This window comes from Carya illinoinensis, chromosome 13 (assembly GCF_018687715.1).
Source record: "Carya illinoinensis cultivar Pawnee chromosome 13, C.illinoinensisPawnee_v1, whole genome shotgun sequence".
NCBI classification, from domain to species: domain Eukaryota; kingdom Viridiplantae; phylum Streptophyta; class Magnoliopsida; order Fagales; family Juglandaceae; genus Carya; species Carya illinoinensis.
In genome coordinates this window covers 19,080,712-19,102,536 of record NC_056764.1, presented here as the reverse complement: position 1 = coordinate 19,102,536, position 21,825 = coordinate 19,080,712, and the positions used below count along the sequence as shown (strand labels likewise).

Here is a 21,825-nt window from a genome sequence, read left to right as displayed (position 1 = left end):
TCATATATTTAACTAGAAATAATGCAGAATTTATTTGGTCAGATAAGTGTGAGAGAAGCTTCCAAGAATTAAAGAACAGATTGACGACTGCACCAGTGTTGGCACTTCCAAAACCGCATAAGCCATCCATAGTTTTTAGCGATGCATCTAAATTTGGATTGGGTTGTGTCCTTATGCAGGAGGGGCGGGTTGTTGCTTATGCATCCCATCAGCTAAAGGATCATTAGAAGAATTATCCGACGCACGATTTGGAATTGGCTACGATTGTATTTGCTCTTAAGATCTGGCGGCACTATCTGTATGGGGAAGTTTGCGAAGTATACACCGATCACAAGAGCTTGAAGCACTTGTTTTCCCAGAAGAATCTGAACATGAGACAGAGGCGATGGCTAGAGTTAATCAGTGACTACCAGTGTGAGATCAAGTATCATCCGGGGAAGGCAAATATAGTTGCGGATGCTTTGAGTCGAAAGTCGTACTTGGAAAATGAAGCCAAATCGTCATAATTGGATTCTTTACTTTGCGGGATGAGAAGACTCCTTATTGAAAGTTCACAGCAAAAGAAAATATTATCTTCAGTTCTTGATATTCAAGTAGCTGATTTTGAGGAATTGAAGACTCTTCAAAGGAAGGATCCGAAGCTGTTGGATATCAGAAAAAGAGTCAGAAAATCTCGAGGGCCGTTGCATTATAGTATGGATAAAGATGGAATTCTTCGGTTCCGAGATCATAGAGTGGTCCCCAAAGATTCAGAATTTAAGGAGCGGATCATGGCAGAAGCTCATGCGGCCCCTTCTTCAGTCCATCCTGGCAGTACGAAGATGTACTGGGACTTGAAGAAAAATTATTGATGGGATGGAATGAAGAAGGATATTGTCTTGTATATCGAAAGATGCCACACATGCCGTCAAGTCAAGGCCGAGCATCAAAGACCCGCCGATATGCTCCAACCCTTCCCTATTCCTGAGTGAAAGTGGGACGACATCACAATGGATTTTGTAGTGGGCTTACCGAGGACTCCTAGTGGGAAGAACTCGGTTTGGGTGATTGTTGACCGGTTAACGAAGAGTGCTCATTTCTTGCCTATTAATAACACTGATTCCTTGGGTAAGTTGACTCGCTTGTATGTGAAAGAGATAGTGCGGTTGCACGGCATACCGAAGAGTATTGTGTCAGATCGGGACCCAAGGTTCACGTCTCAGTTTTGGAAAAGTTTATAGGCAGCATTGGGTACTAAGTTGAAGTTCCGTACTGCATATCACCCACAGACGGACGGCCAATCAGAGCACACCATTCAGACCCTTGAAGATATGTTGCAAGCATGTGTCATGGAATTTCAAGGGAGTTGAGAAAATCACTTGCCGCTCATAGAATTTGCGTATAAAAATAGCTTCCATGCATCCATCCAGATGGCTCCTTATGAAGCTCTTTATGAGAGGAAGTGCAGATCGCCTTTGTGTTGGGATGAAGTCAGGGAGAATAAAATAGTTGTGCTCAAAATAATTCAAGAGATGCAAAGCCAAGAGCAGGATGGTAACGCTCTTGTACCGACTCCGTGGCCCTTCGCCGGCAAGGGCTAGAGGATGCTTGGTTAGGTGTCACGCGCGGGGCATGGAACTGGGCATCGCTCGTTTAGGTGTCACACGCGTAGTCGTTACCTGCGGTGTGGCATAGGAGCCAGGATGTGTGGTTGACCCCTAAGGGAGGTCATGGTGCATTCAGATTAATTGGTTATTGATATGAGTTGGATTTGGGCCAAATGAGACTTTTGGCGTGAGTTGGAAAGTAATATGTTTTTAGGGCCAAATGGGATTTTTGGCGTGCGTGGAAAAATGTGGTTTAGGGGTCATGTGCATTTGCATTCTTTTATGCATATTGTTTGAGTTTTAATATGCTTTTATCTAGTGGCGTTTGGATCTTACTTACCTGCGGCACCATTTTTGGTACAGCAGATTTTGATGCAGAGATCGAGGAGGAGAAGGAGGCTGAGCCCGAGGATGCGGCTCTGCCAGCGTTTTGAGTTGGAGTTTATGCCATGTTGTTGGATTTGAAACTATATTTGTGGTTTGTAATATTTTATTATGTATGTTTTGAACAGCTTTGTATTAAACAAAGAAAAATTCTGGTATTTAGTTATATGACTTTGTTTATCCGCTGAGTATTTTCTTTTGCACATTTGTTGCCTATACACACACTTGGCACTTGGCGATAGGGTGGTGACCCGTGATGTCATCATCCGGACGTCTCGATTTCCCCGTATCTGTACGTGGAATTTGGGGGCGTCACAATAGGACCATATATACTACCATTTTTTATTCTCATTTGAAATTGGATATGGTTTTAATCCTCTTACTCCTTTAGTATTGATGTTTTTGCTTGTTGATGACAAGAGTGGTTTGGATAGACCTTTTCACATTCTTGAGAAAATTAATGATAATTCATATCAAGTGGATCTTCTAGGTAAGTACCATATTTCTACTCCTCTTAATGTTTTTGATCTTTTTTCCTTTGATCCAGGTGGAGATTTGAGGTCGAATCCTTTTGAGGAGAGGGGGAATGATGGGCCCCAAGGGAGATCAAGTCGTAAAAATGCTTTGCAAGTTTCAGATGAGGCAATTACAAAGATCAAGAGCTAGAAAGATCAATGAAACTATGCAAAGATGAGTGAAATCCACTTGAGACGTGTTTAGCAAGAGCCCAACATTCAAGATGGGCTTGAGAAAAGGAGATCCAGTTTTCATCCATGTGATATGCTATGGAAGACATGAATTGAACCTATTGTTATTGAAGTCATTGGACTTATTTATTTCATTAAAATAGCTTATTTTATTAATTTAGAATAAGTGGGTTTAAGGATGCTTTGCCCACATATTTCTTATTTCTTATGAACTAAGACTTTTGGTAAGGCCTTGTATTTTGGCCAAAGGTATATTTGGAAAGTGTTATATTATTTCAACTAGGGTTTTTAGAAGTCACTGAATCACGGCATTGTTCACGCTACAGTACCTGTGGCACTATTCTCTAGGATTTTTAGGGATTGTTATTTAAACCACTTGTAGCCTCATTTGAGCATATTAGACATTATTGAATTTTAATTGTGAGTTGAGTTTATCTCCTCTTGTTCTTGATTGAACATTGAACTTATCAAAGGTAGATTACAACATCTGTGGCGTTCCTACTTTGTAATCTGGGTTCTTGAGACAGGTTTTTTAACGGGTCTAGATTTTCATATAATCTAGGTTCTTGAAATGAGATCTCAACGGGTCTAAATTCTCCATTCATAGACTTGAGTTTGGCTTTCTTGGGTTTGTTTTTCCAATATTATTGTTGGGTCTCAAAGCGAGTTGATTGGGGTTCACATCACCTCTCCTGTCATCAACAAGCACGAACACCAATACTAAAGGAGTAAGTGGATTAAAACCATATACAATTTCAACAAGCAAACGATACTCATGCAAACGCTCATGCAACAAGTCAATGAAAGGAAAATGATACTCCCACAAACGTTCTAGAAACACATCTAAAATTTTCCTTGCACCAAAATGACCACTCCAATTATATGCGACCTCAATGAATGGCAAACTGTACTCCCAAAAGTGTTCATGCAATACACATAATCTCTTCTTTACACCAAAGTGTCCCAACAAACCACACCCTTGCACAAGCAACTCAAGCATAAGACTAGGAGGCTCAGAAGGTCTATTTTCTCTAAACAAATTCCAATCTAGTCTATAGCACTTACCAAACAATGCTTTCTCATGTACTCCATACACACTAGTCAAGCTGTCATCATTAGCATGTATTTCTTATCATATTCATATCTCAATAACTTTGCATCTAAAATGAAAATAATGACATACCTTCTTGATAATGCATCAACCATAAGATTTTCCTTACCATACTTTTATTTGATTACATGAGGAAAAATCTCAATACATTCCTCTCACTTAGCATGCATTCTAGTCAACAACTTACCTTGTTCTTTCAAGTCTGTCAAGGACTGATGTTCTTCAAAGAGAGGTCGGTTAGTAATTGTCACACCCGGCACAAAATCAATGTAACGCTCTATCTTTCTAATAGGTGGCAATCCACTAAACACACCAGTAGGAATCATGATATCATAGCCCTACAACAAAGAAACAACAACACTAGGCAAAGAGTCATTAAATTTGTTAGTACAAAACCTCGCCTTAGTATAAAAACTCACTTTTCTTTTTGTTTTTCTCTCACTTTCTTCACTCTTGCTTTTCTTTTCACCCTCTTTTTTTCTTGAGGTTTCAACCTCACTCTCATTTCTTTTCTCTCTCATATTTCTCTCTTTCATTTTTTGCCTCAATATTTCTTTCTTTTTCAATCTCACTCCCACTCTTTCTTTTTTGCTCAACATCACTTTTACTCTCTCTCTTTTGATCAATCTCAGTTTCCTTCTTTCTTTTTTGATCAACTTCACTTTCACTCTTTTTTTTTTTATTAACCTTACTTTTCAACTTCAGTTGGTCCTCATGGACCTGTGTTGGAGTTAAAAGAGCAAGTTTGATTGTTTTTCCATCATTTTCAAAACTGTACATGTTTCTAAACCCATCATAGATCACTCTCCTATCACAATGTCACGGCCTACCCAACAAAATATGGCTAGCATGCATATGCATAACATCATAAAGCACCTCGTCCTTGTACTTCCCAATTGAAAAAGATACAAACACTTGCTTGTTTACCCTAACCTCCCTACAATCATTCAACCACTGCAATTTGTATGGTCTAGGGTGTTTCAAGGTAGTCAAATTCAATTTCTCAACTAAAGTTGTGCTGGCCACATTAGTACAACTCCCTCCATCAATGATCATACTACATACCTTGTTATTGATGTGGCATCCAGTATGGAAAATGTTCTCCCTCTATTGCTCTGCATCATCCATCTTAATTTGTGTGTTGAGGGCATGCCTGGCAACAAGGGACTCACCTGTTACAGGGTATGCTACTCTGTCATCATCACTAGCATCCTCCAACTCAGGCATCTCATCACTATCATCCTCACTTGCAGTCATCACTTCCCCATTGTCACACATAATCATCACACGTTTGTTTGGACATTGAGAAGAGATGTGCCCTGAATCCAAACACTAAAAGCATTTAATATCTCTATTTCTAGAAGGTTGGGATGCTACCTTGGGTTTGTTGCTAGGTCCTTCATCTTTTCCTTTAGATGGTTTGGTCTTTCCTTTTGTTACAGCTCGATCATCTTTCTCCCACTTTGGTTTCCAATGAGTGCTAAAAACCGAAGTGTACCTTGATGTCCCTTTTCTCTTTAATTACCTCTCCACCTTCATAGCCATGTGCACCATGTCTTCTATTTCTACATAATGTTGCAACTCAACCATATTGGCTATCTCCCTATTCAAACCGCACAAAAATCTAGCCATAGTGGCCTCCCTATCCTCCTTTACATTCGCCCGTATCATAGCCACCTCCATCTCCTTATGGTAGTCCTCCACACTCCTAGACCCGTGTAAGATTTTGTAATTTCTGGTAGAAGTCCCTATAGTAGTGGCTAGGTATAAATATCCGCCTAATGAGAGCTTTTAACTCTCCCCATGTCTCGACAGGCCTCTCATAATCCCTCCTCCTATTGGTCACTAATTGATCCCACCAAATTATAGCATAATCAGTGAATTCAATTACTGCCAATTTCACTTTCTTCTCCTTTGAATAGTTATGACAATGAAAAATCAACTATATCTTTTTCTTCCACTCTAAATAAGCTTCAAGGTCAGTTCTACCTTGGAAAGATGGTATTTTCATTTTGATGCTCTCAAGGTCCCTATCTAATCCATCACGACCTCGTGGGTTTCTCCTAAATCCACTTTCACGCCTAACTCCTCTATGCTTACCCATCCCAACTTTAGACATTAGGTCTTCCTCATCCTCACCATCTCCTTTATCTTCATACTCACGTTCTCTTCTAAGTTCACGTCTCCTCTTATCTTTCCCATCATGCAAATTTCTAATTACTTCATCTTGTTAATCCATCTTATCCCTCACTTCTCCTAACATCATGTTTAACCGCGCATGGCCTGCAACACAGAGGAGTTATCTACCATCCCTTTTGGTGATGTGTCACTTTTATGAGATATCATACGCGCTGCACAAAAAAAGTGTTAGTGGAAAAGACCTCACACGCTCCCTTATGTGTTTACACTCGAATAATGGCACTCCACTCGTGTTTCACTCTAATTGGCTTTTTTTTTTCGATAATGATCTCTCACTCTCTTGCCTTTTACCTCAAGAGTTTTTCCACTCAAGTTCTTTAAGAACTAATTGAACTCAATCAACACAACACAACCTTGTTTTATTCCAACTAGTAATTAGGTCCAATAAATAAAGTACAAGAGAAAACACAGAAGGAATAAAATGACACGAGACTCAAGGAATTTATACGATGAAAAGAGTAATTACGAAATAAGATACCAACTAGAAAGATGTATTCAGCCCCTTTAAGGATAAGGCTCAATCAATAAAATAAAAATTTGGATTTTTTTTTTCCTTTTCCTTTCTTTGCTTTTCTTTTCTTTTCTTTTCTTTTCCTTTCCTTTCCTTTCTTTTGTTTTCTTTTCTCAACAATTCAACCACAAATAGAAATATTTAATTGTGATAATCAAACAATTGAATTCAAACACATAAAAATTGACAAGGAAATATAAGGGAATCAAAGAAACCCTAGAAATTCCAAACCCTAGATGGTGCAACTTTTGGCAGCCCTCAAACAAGGAATTTAGCCACCCTATGATGATGAGCATGAAATCCAAATGATAAAGTAATTTGGCAGCCCTAGAAAAAATGAATTTCTGTACTTTTTTTTTTTGGAACCCTAGAATAATGAGGCCCTAAAATTAAAGATGCAATAAATAAAAGATAGAATCAAACCTGATTGGAAACCTTGCTCTGAATACCAAATGATGTGAACCTCAATCAATTCGCTTTGAGACCCAACAATAATATTGGAAAAACAAACTGAAGAAAGCCAATATCAAGTCTATTGGATGGAGGAATCTAGACCCGATGAGAAATCGTTTCTAGAACCTAGATTACATGAAAATCTAGACCCGTTGAAGAACCCGTCTCAAGAATCTAGATTACAAAAGAGGAATGCCACAAAGGTTGTGATTTACCTTTGATAAGTTCAGAAGTTCAATTAAGAGCAAGAAGAGTAGTAAACTCAACTCACAATAAAAATTCAATATTGTCTAACTTGCTCAAATGAGCCTACAAGTGGTTTAAAGAAACAATCATTAAAAACCCTAGTGAATAGTGCAGAGGTACTGTAGCATGAACAAGGCCCCCTATAGTACTTCTAAAACCCTAGTTCAAATAAAATAAGAACTTTCCAAATAAGCCCTTGGCCAAAATACAAGGCATTTCCGAAAACTCTAGTTCATTAAAAATAAGACATATGTGGGCTAAGTATCCTCAAGCCCACTTATTCTAAACTAATAAAATAAGCTCTTTTAATGAAATAAAAAGTCCAAGGCCTTCAATAAAAATAGGCCCAATTCGTATCTACCATAGCGTATCACATGGATGAAAACTGGATCTCCTTCTCTCAAGCCCATCTTTAATGTTGGGTTCTGGCTAAACACATCTCAAGTGGATTTCACCCATCCTTGCATAGCTTCCTAGATCTTCCTAGTTCTTGATCTTGTAATTGTCTCATTTGAAACTTGCAAAAGATGTTTACGACTTGGTCCACCTTGAGGCCTATCAGTACCATATTTCTACGACTTTCAATGTTTTTGATCTTTTTCCCTTTGATCTATGTGGAAATTCAAGGTCGAATCCTTTTGAGGAGAGGGGAATGATGGGTCCCAAGGGAGTGCAAGTTTCAGATGAGGCAATTACAAAATCAAGAGTTAGGAAGATCAAGGAAGCTATGCAAAGATGGGTGAAATCCACTTGAGACGTGTTTAGCAAGAGGCCAACATTTAAGATGGGCTTGAGAGGAGGAGATCCATTTTTGATCAATGTGATATGCTATGGAAGACACGACTTGGGCCTATTGTTATTGAAGGCTATTGACTTATTTATTTAATTAAAATAGCTTATTTTATTAGTCATGGGAATTAATCTAGAATAATTGGGTTTGGGGGATGTCCAGCTCACACGTCTTATTTCTTATGAATTAGAAGTCTTTGGGAAGGCCTTGTATTTTGGCCAAGGTATTATTTGGAAAGTATTATATTATTTGAACTAGGGTTTTATAAGTTACTATAGCATGGCACTGTTCACGTTATAGCACGCACATCACTATTCATTTAGGTTTTGGAGATTATTTATTCAAACCACTTCTAGCCTCATTTGAGAAGGTTAGACATTATTAAAATTGATAAATTTTATTCATTGTGAGTTGAGTTTATCTCCTCTTATTATTGATCGAACATTTGAACTTATTAAAGGTAAATCACAACGTTTGCGGCGTTCCTCATTTGTAATTTGGGTTCTTCAGACAGGTTCTTCAACGGGTCTAGATTTTCATATAATCTAGGTTCTTGAAATGATTTCTCATCGGGTCTAGATTCTCCATCCATTGACTTGAGTTTGGCTTTCTTGGGTTTGTTTTTCCAATATTGTTGTTGGGTCTCAAAGTGGGTCGATTGGGGTTCACATTACTTGTGTTGGAGTTAAAGGAGTAAGTTTGATTATTTTTCCATCATTTTCAAAACTATACATGTTCTCGAACCCATCATAGATCACTTTCCTATCATACTGCCACCGCCTCCCAAACAAAATATGGCCAGCATGCATAGGCACTATCGCAAAGCAAGTCATCCTGATACTTTCCAATTGGAAAAGATACTAGCACTTGCTTATTTACCCTAACCTCCCTACAATCATTCAACCACTGCAATTTTTATAGTCTAGGGTGTTTCAAGTTAGGTAAATTCAATTTTTCAACTAGAGTAGTGCTAGCTACATTAGTACAACTCTCTCCATCAATGATCATACTATACATACATTGTTGTTGATATGACATCTAGTATGAAAAATGTTATCTTTTTGCTGCTCCATATCATCCATCTTAAATTGTGTATTGAGAGCATGCTTGGTAACAAGAGACTCACCCTGCCCTTTATTCTCGTACTCATATTCAATACTAGGCACACACCTCCTCCTATCTCTTCCACTTTGTAGATTTCTAAACAATGCCCCTCGTTGATTATCTCTCACTTCCCCAAATGCCAAATTTAACGTTTCAAACTTTTGTTGCATGGACTGCAACACAAAGAATAAATTGTTTGCCACCCCTTTCGATGTTGAGTCACTATTATGAGATATCGTAATGTGCTACACAAAAAGAATGTTAGTAATGAAAGCCTCACACACTCCCTTACGTGTTTATGCTCGAATAATGGCACGCCACTCGTGCATCACTCTTAATTGGCTTTGTCCCGATAATAATCTTACACTCTCTTGCCTTTTACCTCAAGAGTTTTCCCACTCAAGTTCTTTAAGAACTAACTTGTTCTGTCAGAAGTGTTGTTTTCTTAACATGGTGCTTCCTCTTAACTGTACACAAATCTTTAAGAACTTTTGCATAAGTGGGAACTTGTTTAATACCATGCAAAAGAGGAAAGTTAATCTTTACCTGCCTGAGGTTCTCCAAGATTTCATTACTAGAATCCAAAGTTCGCATACCAGATTTTAAAGCTTGAGGAAATGGTACCTTAACTGGACTCTTGATTACCTCGGCTTCCTTAGGGAACTTGGTACTATCATTGCTTTGTTCCTCTTCAACATTCTCTAGCTTATTAGTTGTTGGGATGTGTAAAGACTTACCACTTTTTGTCACAATGACATTGACCTCTTTCAAATTTTTTTGTGCCATATGCTGACCTTGGAGTGCAGATTGAGCTTGAGAAGGAAACTTGCCATGCTCATTCACACTCAAGGAGCTCATTATCTTGGATATATGACTCTTTATCTCTTTGTTTTCTTCAACAACCTACATAATCAAATATTCAAACTTTTGATTAGTTTTACTCTATGCCTCAATAAAAGCATGTAAAGTATCTTCTAAGGGGCTCTTAGAAGATGAAGGTGCAGGATATGATCTAAGGGGTTGTGCAGGTGGCTGGTTTTTAGACTTCCAGCTAAAATTGGGGTGATTACGCCACCCTAGATTATAGGTATCAGAGAAAGGTTTAAAAGGCTTCTTGTACATACCTAAGGCATTACATTGTTCCTCATACATCCCTCTCATCTCTGCAAATGTGGGACCCTCTTGGGCAAAATGATCTACCCTGCCACACACAAAACATGGTCCAAAAGACTCTAAATGATTAGCCACGTGTGTTGGCTTTAAGTCCTTAGTCTTGAAAACCTCTAACTCCCTAGTGAGCATCTCAACCTTAGCTTTTAGGTTATCCTCTTCCTTGAGATGGTAAATTCCACCACCATTTAGGTTTCCTACATGTCGTGACCTATTTGTGCTCTCAGTAGCACTAGGCCCAGTCCAAGTGTGAGCTTTTTCGACAAGCCCATTGAGGTATTCTATGGCCTCATCAAGATCTTTCTGTAAGAACTCACCATTACACATCATCTCCAGAAATTGACGCTCTCTAGGTGTAAGTCCCTCATAAAAATAGCTCACTAAGTTCCAATTCTCATACCCATGATGAGGACACATACTCAATAGCTCTTTAAATCTCTCCCAAGACTGATACAAAATCTCACTGTCCTTTTGTGCAAAGGTGGAGATTTGTCTTTTTAAAGCATTGGTCTTATGTTAGGGAAAGTATTTATTAAAGAAGACCTGAGTCATCTCATTCCATGACCCAATAGATCGTGGTCTCAATGAGTATAGCCAACTCTTAGCTCTATCCTTCAAAGAGAAAGCAAAGAACTTAAGTCTCACAATGTTATCAGTTGCATTTTGACTATGAAAAGTCGCAACTACTTTCTCAAACTCCCTAATGTGCACATATGGATTTTCATTTTCTAAGCTATGAAAAGTAGGGAGTAACTATATCATCCATGTTTTAAAATCCAATTGGTGAGTATTAGCTGGAAATATGATGCACGATGGTGTGGCTGTGCGTGTAGGGTGGAGGTAATCCTGAAGGTTCCTATGATCTCCGTGATCACTTATTTCCTCAGAATTAGAAAAATTATCCAAACAAATGATTAGAAAAATTAGGCTCTAACTCTAACTCTAACAAAAGTCTACAAGCAAACCAACCCAAAGCGTCTCTATACCTGTGAATGCAAGGTAGTAAAAAATGCAACACTAAAAAAAAAAAAACAAAACTATAAATAAATAAATAAACTAAAAATGCAGCAAGCTAAAAGAGGAGACGAAGTTACTGTCTTTACAAACGGCGAAAAACTATCAAGAATTCTTCTACCGTCTCCCCAGCAAAGGCACCAAAATTTGATTACACCCAAAAAATAATGTGGTAGTTGTAGCACAGGTTTGGGGTGTCGAGTCCATAGGTAGACAATTTAAAAGAATAGCAGAAAGAACAAAAGAATTAAAGAAAAATATTAAATAAGTAATGGAGAACAAAGATTAATTTTAACTGCAAATTAAAGTGAAGCAAACTGATTAACGGAAAAGATACTCAAATTTGGTGAACAGTAGAGTGTTAGGAATCCTTTGCACAAATTTGGTATTTTAATTATTCTTAATTCATTGGATAACTCAATTAGGAACTCAATTCCCAAAATTCCCAATCGGAAGGTATAGATTTATAAACCAAAATTAAATCAAATGTAACCCTTTGATTAATCATTCACCACTTTTAAAATACGTAAATTACTATCCCTATTGAGAAAATTCAACGACGACAATATACTCAAGAAGCGATATTGTAGCAAAAAACTAAATCAATATAAATAAATAATTGATCCAAACATAATTAAAGAACTAATCCATTCAATAGAAAAAGCATGACTGAATCCATAAACAGAGTAAATTCTATGATTATTCAGAGAAGAAATCATCAACAATGAATTGAGAATGATAAAACCAAAGAGTTTTAGCAATTAGAAATTAAATACATGAATTAAAAATAAATTAGAAATACCATCTAATGTGCAAGTTCATCCTTAACTCTACTTGAGAATTTAGTTACCCATAAATATAATGGACAACAAGAATATCCAAAGAAAGATGAAGCAAGCGATGGCCATGGAAGTGATTTTCTCTTCTCTTCAAATCTGCCTTCTGTATCTCATCCTCACTTGTTTCATGCTAATGATATGCTTATATAGGGTAGGAAAGAAACTCTAATGTTCTCTTAATTTCCGTATAAAAAAAATACCTAAGTTTTAGGACTCATCTTGGCAACCACGTACGCTCTTTAGGAGTTTGAATTTGAAAATCCTTATAATATATAAAGTTATAGCCCTTTAATATTTCTTTCTAATGCATCAAGAATCGCATCAATCCGATATGCGAGTAAAACGTTACAGTCAAAAGACTAAAGTATGTCCAGACTATCTCCTAACGAATTTCAGACTTGGACTTCTTGTGGTTTCTTTTTGTGATTCTTTTTCTTTTTGTTTTCTTCCAAATTGCCCTCAAACCCCATGTCCTTTGAACTTGACTGGGCTTGACTTGCTCTTTTATATACTCTGAAATTAAATATAAAAAACTGTTTAGGAGTATCCCAACGTAAATAGAAACTCAATTTAAGAATACATATTAATTCCTATGATTTCTATTAACATCTTAGCAATTTAATCCAATAATAGGGTATTTAGAGTGCACTTTCATACACTCATCAAGCCCTTTTGAGGATAAAACCAAATCAGCAAATTTTTATCTTTCTCTTTCGTTGTAACTATGTATCAACCTTCGAATATGGTACCTTTACCTTCTTTCTCTCTCCTTTTTTTTTAAAAAAATTCTTTTTTTGATTTTTTTTAAAATTTTATTTTCCTTTCTTTTATTTTCCTTTCATTTCTTTTCTTTTCATTTCCTTTCTTTTATTTTCTGTTCTTTTCTCACCAATTCGATCACAAACAGCAATATTCAATAGTGACAATCAAACAATTGAATTCAAATGCATGGAAATTGATAAGGAAATAGAAGAGAATAAATGAAACGACACTCCAAGCAATTGACAAACTTAGAGATCCAAGAAACCTTAGAAATTTCAAACCCTAGATGGTGCAAATTTTAGCAACCCCCAAACAAGGAATTTAGCCACCCTATGATGATGAACATGAAACCCAAATGATACAATAATTTGGCAGCCCTAGGAAAAACAAATTTTTGCTCTTTTTTTATTTTTTTGTAACCCTAGAATAAGAAAGCCCTGGAATTAGATTTAAAGATGCAAGAATTAAAAGATAGAATCAGACTTGATTGGAAACTTTGCTCTGATACTAAATGATGTGAACTCCAATCGACTCGTTTTGAGAGCCAACAACAATATTGAAAAAAAAAAAAAACCCAAGAAAGCCAAACTCAAGTCTATGGATGGAGAATCCAGACCCGTTGAGAACTCGTTTCAAGAACCCAGGTTATATCAAAATCTAGACCCGTTGAAGAACCTAGGGTTTTCCAATATTGTTGTTGGGTTTCCAAGCGAGTTGATTGAGTTTCACATCTCAAAACGAGTCAATTGGGTTTCACATCACTGTTCACGGTACTATACCGTGAACAGTGCCGCACTACAGTACTTCTAAAACCCTAGTTCATTAAAAAATAAGACTTGTGCGCTGGACATCCCCCAAGCCCAATTATTTTAGATTAATTCCTATAACAAATAAAATAAGTCATTTTAATGAAATAAATAAGTCTATGGCCTTCAATAATAATAGGCCCAAGTCATGTCTTCTATAGCTTGTTGTATCACATGAATGAAACTGGATTTTCTTTAAGCCCATCTTGAATATTGGGATCTTGCTAGACACATCCTAAGTGGATTCAACCAATCTTTTCATTGCTTCCTTGCTATTCCTAGCTCTCGATCCTGTGATTGCCTCATCTAGAATTTGTAAAGGATCTTTAAGTCTCGGTCTACCTTGGGGCCCATCAAAAAGCTTAACCATGGCCAGACAGGAATCCTTAGGGGCGTGTGGCACCTCTTAGGCTTGAGGGAATCCAATGGTGTATGTGAGCTTTAGTTGGAAGGATCAAATAAAAGACGGGTTTCCTATTGCCAATTTGTCCATTGCAAGAAATAAACTTGGAGGGTTAAGGTGGAGTGCAAAATGATGAAATTTTCCTTGGGAAAACAGGGTAAAAGATTTTGGCTAGGAGCTGATTTGTTACAATGCACATGAAGGTGCACCAAGGATGCCGATTGGCGGAGACTTTGGTATTGACATGGATTTGCTTCTATAGACATGTGTTGAATCAGGATTAATCCTCCAACTGAATCTAACAATGATAAAAAACAACAATAAAAGTAATAAGGGTGATATAAAAAAGGTTAGAAAGAATTTTAAAGGAAATTCAGTTCAAAACAAAGTTTACAGATGACTAATCGTGGGTAAGTCGATTAATGCTCTTAACTCAGGCTAAAAGCTTAACCATGGCTAGATAGGAATCCTTAGGGGCATGTGGCACTTCTTAGGCTTGAGGAAAACCAACGGTTTGGTGTATGTGAGCTTTAGTTGGAAGAATCAAATAAAAGATGGGTTTCCTGTTGCCAATTCGTTCATTGCAAGAAATAAACTTGGAGGGTTAAGATGGGGTGTAGATGATGAAATTTTCCATGAGAAAACGGGGTAAAAGCCTTGGGCTAGGGGCCGGTTTGTTGCAATTCACATGAAGGTGCTCTGCGGTGATTTTGGCATTGACATGGATTTGCTTCTATTGACATGAGTTGATTCGGGACTAATCCAATCCTCTAATTCAATCAAAGAATGATAAAAAAACAACAATAAAAGTAATAAGGTCCAGATCAAAAAGGTTAGAAGGAACTTAAAAGAATTTCAAAACATGATTTACAGATGACTAATCTTGTGTAAGTCAATTAATGCCTTAACTTAGGCTAAAAGCTTAACCATCACTCGATAGGAAACCTTAGGAGCGTGTGGCACTTCTTGGGCATGAGGGAAACCAACGGTATGGTGTGTGGACTTCAATTGGATGAATGAAATAAAAGACGGGTTTTCTGTTGCCAATTCATGCATTGCTACAAATGAACTAGGAGTGTTAAGGTGTGGTGTAAATGATGAATTTCCGGGGCAGATTTGTTACAATGTACAAGAAGCTGCACCTAGGTGCAGATTGGCGGTGACTTTAGCATTGACATAAATTTGCTTCTATTGACATGTCAATGATTAAGACTAATCTTCTAATTCAATCTAAGAATGATAAAAAAAAAACAACAACAAAAGTAATAAGGTCCATATAAAAAAAGGTTAGAAAGGATTTAAAAGGAGTTTAAGCTCAAAACAAGGTTTGGAGATAAATAATCATGTATAAGTGGATTAAAGGTTTGGAGATAAATAATCATGTATAAGTGGATTAACGGCCTTAACTTAAGCTAAAAGCTTAACCATGGGTAAATAGGGAACCATAAGGGAGTGGCCACTTCTTGGACTTGAGGGAAACAATGGTATGGTGTATTTGGCCTTCAATTGGAAGAATGAAATAAAAGACAGGTTTCTTGTTGCCAATTCCGCCAATGCCATAAACGAACTTAAGGTGGGGTGTAAATGATGAAATATCCATTGAGAAAATAGGATAAAAAGCCTTGGGCTAGGGGCCGATTTGTTGCAATGTACAAGAAGGTGCACCAAGGTGCCGATTTGTGGAGACTTTTGCGTTGACATGGATTTGCTTCTATTGACATGTGTTGAATCGAAACTGATGGGCTCCAAGGTGGACCAAGTCTTAAGGATCAATTACAAAATTGAGAGCTAAGGAAAGCAAGGAAGCAATGCAAGGATTGGTGCAATCCACTTGGGTCGAGTCTAGCAAGAGCCCAATATTCAAGATGGGCTTGAGAGAAGAAGATCCTGTTTTCATCCTTTTGATACGCTATGGAAGACATGACTTGGGCCTTTTATTAGCCAGAGGAATTAGTCTAGAATAATTGGACTTGGGGGATGTCAGCCCACATGTCTTATTTCTAATAAACTAAAGTTTTTGGGAAGGCCTTGTATTTTGGCCAATGGCTTATTTGTAAAGTTATTATTTTATTTGAACTACAGTACCCGTGGCACTATTCACTAGGGTTTTAGGAGATGGTTTATTTAAACCATTTGTAACCTCATTTGAGAAGGTTAAACATTATTTAATTTTTATTGGTGAGTTGAGTTTGCTCCTCTTGTTCTTGATTGAACTTTTGAACTAATTAAAGGTAAATCACAATCTTTTGTGGCATTTCTACTTTATAATCCGGGTTTTTGAGACGGGTCTAGATTTTAATATAATCTAGGTTCTTTAAACGAGTTCTCAATGGGTCTAGATTCTCTATCCATTGACTTGAGTTTGGCTTTCTTGGGTCTTTTTTTTTCAATATTGTTGTTGGGTCTAAAAGCGAGTCGATTGGGGTTCACATCATAGATACAGATGGACCAATCACAAGATCAAGAGCGAAGAAGATTGATAAAGGAATGTAAGGAGTGGTACAATCCACTTAGAATGAAACTAGCAAGAGCCCAATACTCAAGATGGGCTTGAGAGAAGGAGATTCAGTTTTCATCCATGTGATATGCTATGGAAGACACAACTTGGGCCTATTATTATTGAAGGCCTTGGACTTATTTATTTCATTAAAATGGCTTATTTCATTAGTTATAAGAACTAGTCTAGACTAATCGGGCGAAAAGATGCTTGGCCCACATATTATTTTTTTGTTAAATTAGGGTTTAAAGAGGCTAAGTTACTGTAGTATAGCACTATGCATGATACTGTAGTGTGGCACTAGTCACCAAGGTTATTTTTTGGAAAAGGCTGGTTTTTTTAGTCTAGGGTTTTGTGGTTTAGTTTAAATACTTCTTGTTGCCTCATTTTAAACAGATATAAAAGTTTATAAAATTGATGAATTTTATTTATATGAGTTGAGTTCATCTCCTCTTGTTCTTCATTGAACATTTGAACTTATCAAAGGTAATCACAACTTTTGTGACGTTCCTCCTTTGTAATCTGGGTTCTTGAGATAGGTTCTTCAACAGTTCTGGATTTTGATATAATCTAGGTTCTTAAAACAACTTCCTCAACGGATCTAGATTTTCCATCCAATTGACTTGATATTGGCTTTCTTGCATGAGTTTTCAAATTTATTGTGGGTTCAAGGGATTCCCATTCCGTGGGTTCACATCACCTCATATCTCTGAAACAAAGAAACAACAATACTAGGCAAAGAGTCGTTAAATTCATTAGTTTAAAAACTTGTTATATCATAAAAACTCACTTTTGTTTTTCCTTCTCTCTACAATCTCTCTTTCTTTTTCCCTCGTGGCTCCATTCTTTTTTCTTGACTCTCAGCCACCTCTCTATTTTCTTTTTCACTCTCTTTCTCTTGATGTTTCGGCCTCATTCTCTTCTTTCCTCTCACTCTCTTTTTCCTCTTCTCTCTCTTTTTCTCTTTCACCCTCATTTTTTTGAACTCTCGGCCTCACAATTGTTTTTCAACTCATTCTCATTTTTCTTGAGGTTTCACTATTTCTTTCTTCCTCAATCTCACTCCCACTCTTTCTTTTTTGCTCAACCTCACTTTTACTCTCTCTTTTTTTATCAATCTCAGTTTCACTCTTTCCTTTTTTATTAACCTGAACTCTTTCCTTTTTTATCCACCTTACTTTTCAGCTTTAGTTGGTCCTCATGGACTTGTTTTGTGGTTAAAGGAGCAAGCTTGATTGTTTTGCCATCCTTTCAAGTTGTATATGTTCTTAACCCCATCATGGATCACCCTCCTATCATAATGCCATGGTCTCCCCAACAAAATATGACCAGCATGCATAGGCACTACATCACACAACACCTCATCCTTAGACTTTTCCACAATCATTCAACCACTGCAACTTGTATGGTCTAAGGTGTTTCAAGGTATGTAAATTCAATCTCTCAACTAAAGTAGTGCTAGCCACATTCGTACAACTCACTCCGTCAATGATCATACTACATACCTTCCTATTGATGTGGCATCTAGTATAGAAAATATTCTTTCTCTGCTGCTCATTATCAGCCATTTTAATTTGTTTATTGAGAGCGTGCTTGGTAACAAGAGACTCACCTTGCCCTTCATTCTCATACTCATATTCAATACTAGGCTCACACCTCCTCCTATCTCGTTGATCCATCCTATCCCTCACTTCCCCTAACACCAAATTGAACCGTTCAAACTTTTGTTACATGGCCTTTAACACAAAGGAATTATCTGAACTCCAACAACAATTGTGATGAAATCCTATAACAATGATGGACTGGAACCCCAAGATCTTGTAGACACAATTTGTTGAGTCTTGACCCGTCACCTAACTAGATGAAAACCAAGACTACGAAAGATTGAAATGACACACCAAGAAACCTAAGAATCTCTCAAGAATCAAGGTGATAAGTTTGGTTGTTTGAACGCCACAAGATTAACTTGATAAGTTCAAGAGTTCTTTCAAGAATGAAGAGGAACACAAGACCTCACAATGAAAATAACTTTCTGAAAACCAAATCTGTTCTGCCTACAAAATTCGTACAGCCCAAGTGCAGGAAGATGTCGTGTAATAATTAGGAATAAATTCCTAGATCGTCTCCTCAGGAAAAGTTACTTAAAATGGAACTCGTTTAAAATGGTGAAAATATTCACAAAGAAAAATATAAAAATGATGGTATGTGCAATGGATGGAAGAGTGCAACAAGAATGAAAAAGGGCACTAGTCATGGACTAGATTCATATTTTTAGATTTTTGAGTGTCGAAATGAAATGTAAAAGACTAACAAATTGAAATTATTAATCAAAGAGTCAACTAAACTGAACAATCTTAATTAATCTAACAATTAAACAATGAAACTAAAATTATTTAAGTCCTATTTAAACTTTAATCAATCTACTATGCAATTGAACTAAGAAATTAATAAAACTAAGCTAAGATTAAACTAGATTAGAAAGTAATTGATAACATACAAACTGAAAATTGAAAAGTCCCAAAACCAAGATTCTAGAATTCATTCTTGTATTCAAATCACAAATTATCAAAATTAATTCATAATAATTGTAATCAATACTATTAAATGAAAGCTTAAAGAAGTGAGAAAAATAAATAGCACGAAATAAATAAACAACAAATAAATTGTCCAACTAAAACAAAAACAAAAGCTCTCTCCTTCACTCTCCTTGCAAGAAATTAAGGTAGTACACTTAATGGAATAAAATTTTAAAACAATTCTTTTGTTTCATGAAACCAACTAGCACACTTGCAAGAACTTAAGGTAGTACACTTAATAAAATAAAATTCTTGAACAATTCTTAGCACACTTAATAAAAACTCTAGAACAATTAAGCATTGCAGCAAAAGAAAAAAAAAACTGCCAAACAATCCCCTTCAATCTAATTCCCAACCGACCGACTCTCCTGCCCTTAACTACCACTTCACGTCTCAGAAAATTATTCCTATCCCCAGCTCCCTCAACTCCCCACCGACCTCACACAGTACCAACCGATTATGATCTCCACTCTCACGTTAATACTTTCTCAGCACAATAAAACTCAAGCACAGCTCCTCTCAAATCCTACATGTCTCCTTCTCTACTCACCCTCTCTACTTCTCTACTCACAACCAAAATAAACCTACATCACCTACATCAAAAAGGAGACAAATCATCACCTACATCAAAAGGAGACAAATCAGCCACATTAAAACTTGCACTAACACCATACTCACCGAGTAAGTCAAGCTTGTAGGCATTATCATTGATGCGTTCCACTACTTGAAATGGTCCGTCACCCCGAGGTAGGAGTTTTGAATGTCGTTTCTCCAGAAAATGATCCTTCCTTAAGTGCAACCAAACCCAATCTCCTGGTTCAAACACTACCTTCTTATGTCCTTTGTTGTCTTGATGGACATATTGTTTAGTCCTCTTTTCAATGTTTAGCCATGCCTTTTCATGAATCATCTTTACAAATTCTGCTTTCTTTTTGCCATCTAAGTTCACACATTCACTCAAAGGTAAAGAAGTTAAATCCAAAGGTGACAATGGGTTAAAACCATGAACAATTTCAAATGTGAAAACTTAGATGCAGAATGTATGCTTCTATTGTAAGCAAATTCAACATGTGGCAAACAATCTTCCCATGTTTTCAAGTTCTTTTTAATGATAGCACGTAACAAAGAAGATAAAGTTCTATTCAATACTTCAGTTTGACATCCGTTTGTGGATGACAAGTAGTAGAAAATAACAACTTGGTTCCCAACTTTGCCCACAAAGTCTTCCAAAAATAACTCAAAAACTTTGCATCCCTATTAGAAACAATGGTCCTAGGCATGTAGGCATGCCATGTAACCTAACAATTTCTTTGAAGAACAAATCAGCTATATGTGATGCATCATCGGTTTTATGACATGCAATGAAGTGTGCCATCTTGGAAAATCTATCTATCACCACAAAAACTGAATCTCTCTCCCTCTTAGTCCTAGGTAAACCTAAAACAAAATCCATAGAAATATCAGTCCAAGGTTCACTAGGTAATGGCAAAGGGGTGTACAAACTATGGGGTTTCAACTTAGACTTAGCCTGTTTACATGTGATACACTTCTCACATATTCTTTCCACATCACGTTTCATATGGGGCCAAAAAACATGATCATGCAAAATTCCTAAAGTCTTAGCTACTCCAAAATGACCCATCAACCCACCACCATGAACTTCTCTCATAAGCAATTCACGCAAGGAACACATAGGCACACCGTTTATTTTCCCGAAACAAAAATCCATCATGCCTATAAAACTTACCAAACGCCACTTTTTCACATGCATTGAACACATCACCAAAATTAGAATCTTGTGCATACAAAAATCCTTAATGTATTCAAAACCAAACAATTTTGTATCTAAAATGGAAAGTAAAGCATACCTTCAAGACAATGCATCAGCCACCACATTGTCCTTACCTTGCTTGTATCTGATCACATAAGGAAATGTTTCAATGCATTCCACCCACTTGGCATGGCGTTTGTTCAACCTTTGCTGTCCTTTCAAATGCTTCAAAGATTCATGATTTGTGTGAATCACAAATTGCTTTGGCCATAAATAGTGCTGCCATTTTTCCAAAGCCCTTACCAAGGCATACATCTCCTTATCATAAGTGGGGTAATTTGGGGCTACCCCACTCAACTTTTCACTGAAATAAGCAACTGGATGAGCTACTTGCATCAAAATAGCTCTAATTCCTATTCCTGAAGCATCACACTCAATTTCAAAAGTTTTAACAAAGTTAGGTAAAACAAGCAAAGGTGCGTTAGTAAAAGGTGCACTTCTTAAAGTTAGCAAACACTTTTCCTTTCCTTAGAATTTCAAAAATAGATTTCAAATGCATTACATGGTTTTCCAAATTTTTGCTATAAATTAGGATATCATCAAAATACACAACTACAAATCTGCCAATAAATGCATGCAAAACATGGTTCATCAAACGCATAAATGTGCTCAGAGTATTAGTTAAACCAAAAGGCATCACTAACCACTCATACAAACCATAGTTAGTTTTAAAAGCAGTTTTCTATTCATCACCTTCCTTCATCCTAATTTGATGATATCCACTCTTAAGATCAATTTTTGTAAAGACACAAGAACCATGCAATTTGATCCATCATATCGTCTAATATAGGAATGGGATGACGATACTTTACCATTATGTTGTTGATGGCTCGACA

General features: G+C 36.8%; 1 non-coding gene and 1 pseudogene across 1 annotated transcript; one reads left to right on the top strand and one right to left on the bottom strand.

Moving 5' to 3' along the window:
• Positions 1-18,261, bottom strand: part of LOC122291005 — a 46,518-nt pseudogene extending 28,257 nt beyond the window's left edge.
• On the top strand, positions 10,659-10,766 carry LOC122293043. Its single transcript, XR_006237100.1, has one exon. It is a non-coding gene; the product is annotated as a small nucleolar RNA R71 (small nucleolar RNA).
• Positions 18,262-21,825: the final 3,564 nt, after the last annotated feature.